The sequence below is a fragment of the Benincasa hispida genome, chromosome 12 (genome assembly GCF_027475165.1).
Source record: "Benincasa hispida cultivar pf3 chromosome 12, pf3_genome.v1.1, whole genome shotgun sequence".
Taxonomy (NCBI): Eukaryota; Viridiplantae; Streptophyta; class Magnoliopsida; order Cucurbitales; family Cucurbitaceae; genus Benincasa; species Benincasa hispida.
Window position 1 is genome coordinate 55,570,485 of NC_143489.1, and position 10,703 is coordinate 55,581,187.

At 35.3% G+C, this 10,703-nt stretch overlaps 1 pseudogene; it reads right to left on the reverse strand.

Moving 5' to 3' along the window:
* Positions 1–7,018: 7,018 nt before the first annotated feature.
* LOC150032079 (uncharacterized) lies at positions 7,019–9,503 on the reverse strand (annotated as a pseudogene).
* Positions 9,504–10,703: the final 1,200 nt, after the last annotated feature.

Consider the following 10,703-nt stretch of genomic DNA (forward strand, 5'->3'; position numbering starts at 1 on the left):
TGCTACGCGATAGCATTGAGCGTTTGTTTGGTCGTGAGCTAACCGATCGTGTAGATAAATGCTATGCGACGCGATGATGTTCTATATGATGGAGCTATGTGATCGTTTAGCTGTGGGCGGTTACTAAACGACGACTTGAATGTGCTGGGTGATGGTGTTATGCGATCGCTTAGTACTATGTGATGGAGCTAAGCGATTGCACTACGATGGAACTAAACGATCATTTAGTCCTATGTGATAGAGCTAAACGATCGTTCAGGTTTTAGGAAACACTATGCGATCATGTACTTCCTCTCAACCCCAGGCGATGACACTAGACGATTACATCTAGGCATTACACACTCGGCCTTAACAGCATATTGAGATTAGACTGAGAGCAACCGGTTTGATCGGTTTACTCAAGGTTCAATCTGGTTCAGCCTCAAATGGTTGTGGTTGGTCCGGTTCAGGCTTTGTTGGTCCAGTTCAGACTCGTCCAGCCCAATTCAAGTTCAGACTCGAAGACGGTTTTGAAGTTGTTTGTAATAGTTAGCTGTCTGTTTTATTGTTTATGCCAAAACAAAAACCATAACAGTTAGTATTTAATTGTTTATGCATGAAATGTATGTGATAATTAAATAAAATCATGTATATGCATACAGTATGCCATGTAGATTTAAAACCCCACCATAGAAAGCATGTACATGAATTGACAGTATGTTATAATTATTATAATATATAATATGCATGTTAGGATTATGTTTAATATAATAGTTATATTAGATACCTTTGTTGAATGTTGTGGATGTTTAAGCATGTCTAAATTTTGTAAGTTGTTATAAAATTGGTTAGACATTTAAAATCCATAACAAAAAACAGCTGCATGCTCACTTAAGTTAACAACTAATTTTAATCGTTAAAATAGATTGTTACCTTATAAAATACGGTTACAAACTCATATCGGTTCATAAACCTGTCTAAGGCTGGGGGTACTTAAGTTGACGGTTTATGGAACACCTTCTACCTGGGGATTATGACCGAATAATTGAGAGTTGTTAACTAATTTTATGAGCTTGCGTGAGCGATGTGAGGTAATAAAATAGTTTATCACCTAGACATTGTAGGTTAAATCCAATTATAAGAGTTATATTTGGATAAACCACTTAGACTTAGGTTGTATAAAATTAGCCGTCATGCCTAAGTAAATTACCTAAACATTTAAAACACTTCAGTGGGAGATTAACAATATATTTGATATATAGTTATTATCTCTCACATCCCCAAGAGTTCACACCGTGAGATCCATGTTCGGCTTCTTGTCGATTCTACCTCGACTGCTCCATACAGAAAATGTTTGCATGGGTTAATAACAAAGTGAATAAGGGAAGTGGTTCATAGTAAGTGGGTGAAGGAAATGTGTCAACATTGTCCTACGGTCTCCTCCATTAGTTTGAACCGTGAGATTCCTATGTTGTGCCTACTATTGTTTTTATGCGGCACTAGCTAGTCGTTACCCGCGGCAATCCCTACGGAAGGTTGTAACATAGGATTCGGAACAACCCAAGCTTCAGTAAAATGAATAGCGTCTTATAGTTCCATCTTAGATATTGTCTTTTCTCTCGGAGGATTATTCATACCATCCTATAAGATCTGAAAATGGCAGGTCACACTTATAAGAATTACTAAGTGTTAGTAAAGATCTTGACTGAAAACGATAACCAAAAGAATTATTGGGATATGAGTTATTCTAGATAATAGTATTTGGTCAAGAACTGTCTTGCTTCTGTGAAGGAATTCTTGACTGACCCACGGTAGCACTTGTTCTAAATCACTTATGTGAAGTATCGTTGCAAATAAATAAAGATTTATTGGGTACTTTATTAGTTTTGCTAAAATGGATTTAGATGCATATTCAATAGAATTTGTTTAAAATGTTTCAGCAATGTTGAACTCGATTTTACAACTACTTGCTTCTGACAAATTTAACGGAGAGGGTTATTCCAATTGGAAATCAAATATCAATACAGTATTAGTAGTAGATGACTTGAGGTTTGTGTTAACGAAGGAGTGTCCTCCAGTTCCCAGTTCAACGATGACCCGAAATGTTTGGGATGTTTATGATGGGTGGGTAAAGGCGAACGAAAAAGCCCGGGCCTATATCTTGGTGAGTATATCTGATGTACTCAACAAGAAACATGAGGTCATGCCCACAGCTCGTGAGATCATGGCATCATTACAGGAGATGTTTGGGCAACCGTCATCGTCTATTAGACATGAAGCCATTAAATATGTGTATGTGACACGTATGAAGGATGGGACCAACGTGAGAGAACATGTTCTTGACATGGTGGTCCATTTTAACATCGCAGAGGCTCACGGGGCTATGATAGACGAAACAAGTCAAGTGAGCATGATACTGAAATCTCTTCCTGAGAGCTATCTGCTATTCAGGACAAATTCCGTCATGAACAAAATCACTTATAAATTAACGACGTTATTGAATGAATTGCAAACTTATCAATCGATGATGAAACTCAAGGAAAAGGAAACAAATGTTATTTCTAAACCGAAAAAGTTTTACAAAGGGTCTACGTCTGGTACGAAAACCGTTGATGATAAGAAAACTGGTCCTTCTTCTTCTTCTAAAGATAAAATCGTACAGATGAAAAAGAAAGGAAAAGGGAAAAAGAAAACCGCTATGAAGAAAAACAAAAACAAAACACCCAAGGGAAAATGTTTCCATTGTGGAGAGGTTGGGCATTGGAAGCGTAATTGCCTAAAATATCTAGCTGAAAAGAAAGCAGAAAAGAATAAACAAGGAAACTATGATTTATTAGTTGTTGAAACATGTGTAGTGGAAAATATTAGATTCAGGCGCCGCTAATCATGTTTGTACTTTTCTACAGGAAACTAGTTCTTGGAAAAGACTTTCTGAATATGATATGACTTTCAAGGTGGGCACATGTGAAGTCATTTCAGCTGAAGCAGTGGGAGATGTGAAGTTTTTTTTTGGAGATTCTTTTATCTTACTCAAGAATGTGTTCTTTGTACCTAAAATGAAAAGGAATCTGATCTCCATTTCTTATCTTTTAGAGAATATGTACAGTGTATCTTTTGAATATAATGAATTGTTTGTTTATTCAAGAGGTGTTCACATTTGTTCTGCTAGACTTGCAAACAACTTATACATATTACAACCAACGGAAGCAAAAGCTATGTTAAATATAGATATGTTTAAAACAGCTGAAACTCATAATAAAAGTCGGAAAATTTCTCCTAACACCTATCTTTGGCACCTTAGGCTTGGTCACATCAATCTAAACAGGATTGAGAGATTGGTAAAAAAACAGTCATCTAAATCAGTTAGAAGATAGTACCCTACCTCCATGTGAATCATGTCTTGAGGGAAAAATGTCACACCCTGCCCCAAATCACCCTCTTAGCCTAGAGAATGGCGTGACTGCAGCAGTTAACAACCCTTAGGCTGACACTTATTGCTTAAAAACTCCTGCGGAATAACTCTGATACAAATTATATGCAATGGAATGGCTGTAGGCCCACAATTTATTAACTTAGAAACCTAATATGTTTAGAGTATTTACAACATTAGATTTATAAGTCCCAAAACCCACAAACCCTAGTCCCTATATGAACAATAATAACATGTGTACAATATTAACAGTAACCACCTAGCAAACGGTTACAAGTCTTTTCATCCTTTAGTGGTGGAGCAGATACTGAGCTATCTTCAGAGGATTTGACCGCTACCTTTAGGGGGGGGAGGGGAAACAAAACATTTGAAAACAGGGTGAGCTTACGCCTAGTGAGTGACCGAGAAAACATAGTAAATTCTCATGCATAATTTCAGAAGATAGTTTTATCTGAAATATAATTTAATGCAGCATAAACAATTTCCAAGCGTAATGTATATAAAACTGTTTTAAACATAAAACAGTAAAATCATTTCTCAAATCAAAGTACTGTATAACTGGTAAAATAATCCCAACACCAACTACTAGTCCAGAAAGAACCCTTTTGCTAAATCTCTGACTTTATTCACCTGTGGCCACGTTATGTACTACTGCTCAGACACCTTCTCCTTGTACTTCAGTATCGAGCTACTAGGATACCTTCTCCAACGTACTTCAGTATCCCGTTGGCTTGGTACCTTCTTAAACGTACTTCAGTACCAATAGATACCTTTTCCTTGTACTTCAGTATCTAGTTGGGTGGATGCCTTCTCCTTGTACTTCGACATCGCATTTTACCAAAACTATTTATAAACAACTTTTCTCTTTAAAGCATGTACAGTATAACACATATACAACATGACTTTAAAGATGATAACACATGCTGGATAAAATCAACTTATGTAAATAGTTTTTCAACAATATGTATGCATTCAAATCACAATTCAAACTTGCTTGGAAACCACTTTATAAAACTAGTAGGCATGAGAATTATTTTCGCAAACATGCTTTCTGTAAATGTTGTAATCAAAACAGTTTAAAAATCTTCAAGACTAGCCCAGATTGATCCGACAGTCTAACCCTTCTGCCTTCTTCTCAACCTCCAGCCTAGTTCCTTTGAGCCTTTTCCTCCGGCAGCCCTACTTTGAAAACTAGACTTCCAAAGCTTTCAGATGGCTTTGAAATCACTCCAAACGCACGAGTAGATTGGAAGATCTCCTCGTCCAAAGTTGACACATTCCTCTGAACCCTCACTGCCCTCTACTTTCTCTACGAAATTTATGATTTTTGTATGATTTGAAAATGAAATCCCAACTCCCTATTTATAGGCATTCAAATTGCTCATGGGATTGACAACACCTACTTGGCTGCATGGCCAAATGTTTAATCCTCCCTTTATCAACGTAAGCTGACTTCACCTTGGTTCAATGTGTTCTTCCCAAACGCATCCAACACGATTTCTTAAGGTTTAAGAATTTCTCTTAATCGGACACCTAGATTTTAATTGACGTTTGCCCTTACGTTTTCAAGCTTTGTTTGTATTCAAATTAGGGTTTTTAAATGCATAATCCACCCCAACGCGTCCAAATACATCACCCAAAAGCTTGCTCGGCCGTTCAATGCATAGGCGAGGCGTGGGCGTGACGTTCGAATGCAGCATCGGACAAGGCGTGGCTGACGCACGGGTTGCTCTTGCTCTCTCCACTCTCGCTCTCTCCCACTTTCTCGCTCAAAATCTCGCTCTCTCCACTCTCGCTCTCTCCAACTTTCTAGCTCAAAATCTCGCTCTCTCTACTTTCGCTCTCTCCCACTTTCTCGCTGGTCTTGCTCTCTCCCATCTTCTATCCAATCTCGCTTGCTACCATTTTCTCTCCAATCTCGCTGGTCTTGATCTCAATGATCTCGCTCTCAACGATCTCGCTCTTAGCTACTGCGAATTGTTTGTCTCCGTGCAACTTCTACACGTTTTTTTCCAGATTTTCCCCAAAATAATTTCCCATATTGTTCTCAGTTCTTCAATCCTTTCTTCATCCATAACGCATTTCACATAACTTCTCTATACTTAGCCGAAATTTCCCAAACTCAATTTCCATATTTTTCTCTTTCAAATCCTCATTCCTTCTTCACCATTTCACACTAACTTTCTATCAACCTACTCGACTTATTTATATAAATTTAAATAGGGACACACAATTAAGTGGAAATTAAGACAATTTAAATAAGAAAACACACTTAAGTGTAAAATTGGGATTCGGGTTTCACAAAAAATGACAAAAAGATCTTTTTCTGATAAAGGTCTTAGTGCCAAAAAACCTCTTGAACTTATACATTCAGATCTTTGTGGTCCGATGAATGTTAAAGCTCGAGGAGGATATGAGTACTTCGTCAGTTTTATTGACGATTACTCTCGACATGGCTATATTTACTTAATCAGTCATAAGTCTGAAACTCTTGAAAAGTTCAAAGAATTTAAGGCTGAGTTGAAAATCATTTAAGTAAAAGAATTAAAACACTTCGCTCTGATCGAGGATATGGATTTGTGATTCCAGAACTATCTAGTAGATCATGGAATTCAATCCCAACTCACAGCACCTGGAACACCACAATAAAACGGTGTTGCAGAAAGGAGAAATCGAACCATTTGGACATGGTTCGGTCTATGATGAGTTATATTCAATTACCTCAATCCTTTTGGAGATATGCAGAAACACCATATCAATTATTTTCTCTACTTTGATTCTCTCAACATGAGCTGCAAGCCATGCATTCCATCTCTTTGCATGTTCATCATATATATATAAAGAAAATTGGAGTGGTTGGAGGCGGGATAATATAGAATTTCGAGAGAAATTTTTCTGAAGAAGTTGTGTTCTTCAGTCAAGCTGCTGTGAGTTTCTCTGGTTTCCTCACATCTTCAAGCTATTCTTGGGTCCCACAACTCTGCCTAAAGCTTCAAGAGTATAGTAGGGAAGGCTTTGAAGTGGTTCACATTGATAACAAGTGAAGACAGCAGCTGAACAAGCGTTTTCTTGGAGAGTTCATCAAAGGTATGTTCATAAAACCTTTTTTTTTTAGAAGAGAATGCTTTAGTTTTTGCTAAAATTAGTGAATTAGAAAGCTTATGGATCCTTGATACTTCTGCTGCAAGTTGTTTTACTCTTTCATATATGACATTTATTCATCAACCAAATAAACAATATACACGCATTGATAAACTTATATATCAACATAAAACCACCAATATCTCTTTATAAAAACTTAACTTCTTTAACTTGTCAATAGTACAACCTAAGGAACATAATTCTAACATTCAATCTATATAGACATTTCCAAAACAATATGAGGAACATAATTCTAACAGTTAACCCAATATGAACAGTTTCAAAAAATACATTTCCAAAACTTCTATCAACAAAACCATCCTTACCCACACATGTACCAATCCAAAACTATCCCCCACCCCCGTGCATATTTGAATAATACCAAAAGATATTTACAGCTATATGGATATGAAGTAAATCCAGATATTGATCAGCCAAAACAAACACATCCAAAGTGACCAACCACGATCACATGTAGCAACCTAAAAATTTAACCAACTCTATCCGCACCTCATCTAACTCGATTTGTGAGTACGGTTTCCTTATATCAATCTACAAACATAAAAGCCAAATATTATAATAGATTATATTTTTCTCTATGTTATTTGAAATGTTGAAATAACGATAACATACCAAATCTGAGATGACAATGCTTCTTTTGGTCATAATATCCCTCATATACCTCATAACATAGTATCCATATTCGGTGCTCCCAACTTGTAAAGAACACTACAGAGAAAAAACCAACAAATAAGAATGAAGTAATCCTTACGCACTAGATGTCTACTTAATATGATGAATAAGTAGTCATTGTTAATTTATACTTGCCTTTACTGTTCTCCATAAGGTTTTCTTCCGACTTGTTTTTTATTATTCTTTCGAGATTGACACATTACAATTGCCCTATTTGTCAAGAAATAACCACAAATTATTCTAAAATAAAGTATACTTTAAAAAAAAAACACTACAAATGAAAAAGGTTAACTTACGTGTCGATTAAATATCGTACATCTACCCGTGATGTTGTCCTTATTAAGTCTAGGTAGTACACAGTATCATCATATGCATTTATAGTAAGTAACGCCCAATGAGCATTAGTTAATAAAATATAATTAGTATTTTTATTGTTAATTGAAATTAATAAAAACAAAACATCTTTTAACTCACTCAGGATTAAAAAGAGTAAGAATTAATTGGTTTGCTTATGAGACCATAAGTCTACTACACAGGTTTCGATTTTTAACTTCCTGAGAGTTATGTCCAGAGGAAATGAGAGATGGATATACAAAAGTGTATTGTGAACTTTCCTTTGAATCAATAAAGAATGAGTGCAAGTACCTACGAAAGATTTATAACATAAATATAGACGATCAAAATTGGAAAGAAACGTCAAAGCTAAAGTCTACAAAAGCAATAACAGCCACCAAAGTCAATATCTTGACTTCCTTTCGTGGTTTGTTTTTTATTGTTCTTCTTTTCTTTAGAAAATTCAAGATATTTGATTTTTAAATATATAGCCTACCCAGACAATAGTTCTGGAATTGTACTAGGTTCCTTTTGACTGTTAAACGACTTTTTTTTATGCCAGTATGGATGATTTCGTGTTAGAAATCTTCGATGTCCAAGGTATGTCATTTTTCCCCATATTTCAATCTTATAGAAAACGTATTGTCTCCACAAATTGGCCACGCCTTATACCTATACAACATCCACTTAGGTAACTATATGCAGAAAAATCGTTGATTGTCCACAATAAAACTGACCATAAGTTGAATAGTTCTTCTCGATAAGCATCATAACATTCAACACCACTTTCCCATAAAAGTTTTAAATCTTCAATCAGTGGTGCTAAATATGTGCCAATATCGCCTTCTAGTTGTTTTGGACCTGAAATCAACATTGATAGTATCATGTACTTTCTTTTCATACACAATCATGGTGGAATATTATAAATAACCATCACTACAGGCCAACAACTATTTTTAGAACTCAATTCACCATGTGGATTTACTCCATCGGCTGACAATGCTAAACGAAGATTCCTAGGTTCAAGACCGAAGTCTGGTCATTTAGAGTTTACTAACCTCCAAGTCGGAGAGTCTACTAGATGTCGTAACTTACCATCTACAATTATTTCATCAACGTGCCAAGTCAAGTTTTTAACACAATCAATACTTCTAAAAAGCCTTTTGAATCGTGAAATTGGTGGAAAGTACCATATCATCACTTTTGAAGGTATTTGTTTTTTTTCCACATTTTGTATCTTTCCTGTTTTTCCACCTTGATTCACCACATTTAGGACATTCAATTACATCTGCATATTCTTTTCTATACAAACAACAATCATTAGAGCATGCATGAATCTTCTCATATTCCATTCCTAGTGCACCTAAAGTTTTCTTTGCTTCATACATTGAATTTGGGAGCTCATTGCTGGTGGGCAAAATCTCCTTTAAGGTTTTGAGTAGTTATGAAAAACTAGTATCACTCCATCCATATCTAATTTTAAATTATACAATTTGACTAATGTGGACAATTTAGTGTATTTTTTGCACCCTTCATATAATGGTTTTTTAGCATCATTAAGCAACTTCTCAAATCCATTCAGATCTCTTGAATATTCCTCGTGAGCAACTTCAACACTTTCCTTTAAACTCCCATCACTAATCTCTTCATACATATGGGTGTCAAACTTAGAAGATTCTCCACAAAATGATGAGTTAGGAAGTTTTTCCCCATGCCTAAACCAAATTTTACAACTTTCATCAATCTCATTGACATATAAATGATCTCTATTATCCTTACTACTATGCTTTTCACAATTCTCATATTCCAAAAAAGGACAACAAATATAGGAGCTATTTGTATTAGAAAATCCAAATTTTATGAAGTTTTCCACACCCAATTCATAATCTTTAGATAATCTACTTTTGTGCATCCATGATTTATCCATGATTGTAAATCTAGTAAGAAAAGATGATGAACAATGATCAACTTCAAAGAACAAGTTGTGGAAAACAAACAAGTTCCCAATACATATAACTTTTCATTTCTAGCTCTACAACATTCCAACCTCAAGAAAGTAAGACAAATCAGAGAACCTCAAGGCAAATCAGAGAACAAAGACAAACACATCTAAAAAAAATTGAACCCAAGATGTGCACGTGCTCTAATGTGCTAAACATATAATAATTCCAATAACTAAAAATTGAACCCAAGTTTGGCAAAGCATTACTTAGTTCATAAAGCCCTAACAAATCAGACACATTGACAAATCTAACTTTGGCAAACATTTAATTAAAGAAAAGTGGCAAGTTCTTGCAAGTTCTCTAAAATTAAAGCCGTAACTTTGGCAAAGTGGTAATCTCAACTTTGGCAAGTTCTCTAAAATTCAATCTCATTCAAGAACATTATGAAACAAGAGTTTATTATGAGATTCAAGAATATACATGAGAGATTAAACACTAACTTTCAAAGTTCAAGCCTCAAACCAAAAAAACCAAGCCTTAACTTTGAAAGTTCATGCCTCAAACCAAGAAAATCAAGCCCTAATTTTGAAACTTCATGCCTCAGACCAAAAAAAATCAAGAATTAAACCTAATCTAAACAAGATTAAGAATAGTCTAAACAAGAAAATCAAGATCAAGCCTAATCAAGCCAAGAAAATCAAGACTTAAACCCAATCTAAACAAGAAAATCAAGATTAAGCCCTAACTTTGAAAGTTCATGCCTCAAATCTACTTACCTCAATGAAGAATCTCTTCAATATTGATGGAATAACAAAGATGCATCAAAGGGAAGTGAAAAACCAAAAAGATTTTGAGTGCATTTGGAGTAGAATCGACTGAATCTGTTGGAATTTCTTTTAAATCTGTCTGATAGTGTTGCAACGCTACTAAAAAAGCATTGCAACGCTGTTGATAGCGTTGCAACTCTACGAGTTTTGACGAGAAAATTCCGTGCGCGCACGTTTTTCATTTTTTTGTCAAAATACGTAGCATTGCATTGTTACTTTTTAGCGTTGCAATGCTACCCTGTATATTCTACAATTCTTGACATTTTTAAAACGTCAAGTATTGTATTTTCCAGGAAAAATGCACAACCTCCGCTTTTTAAAAATAAATTCTTGATGTTTTTTCTTTGAAATCACCTA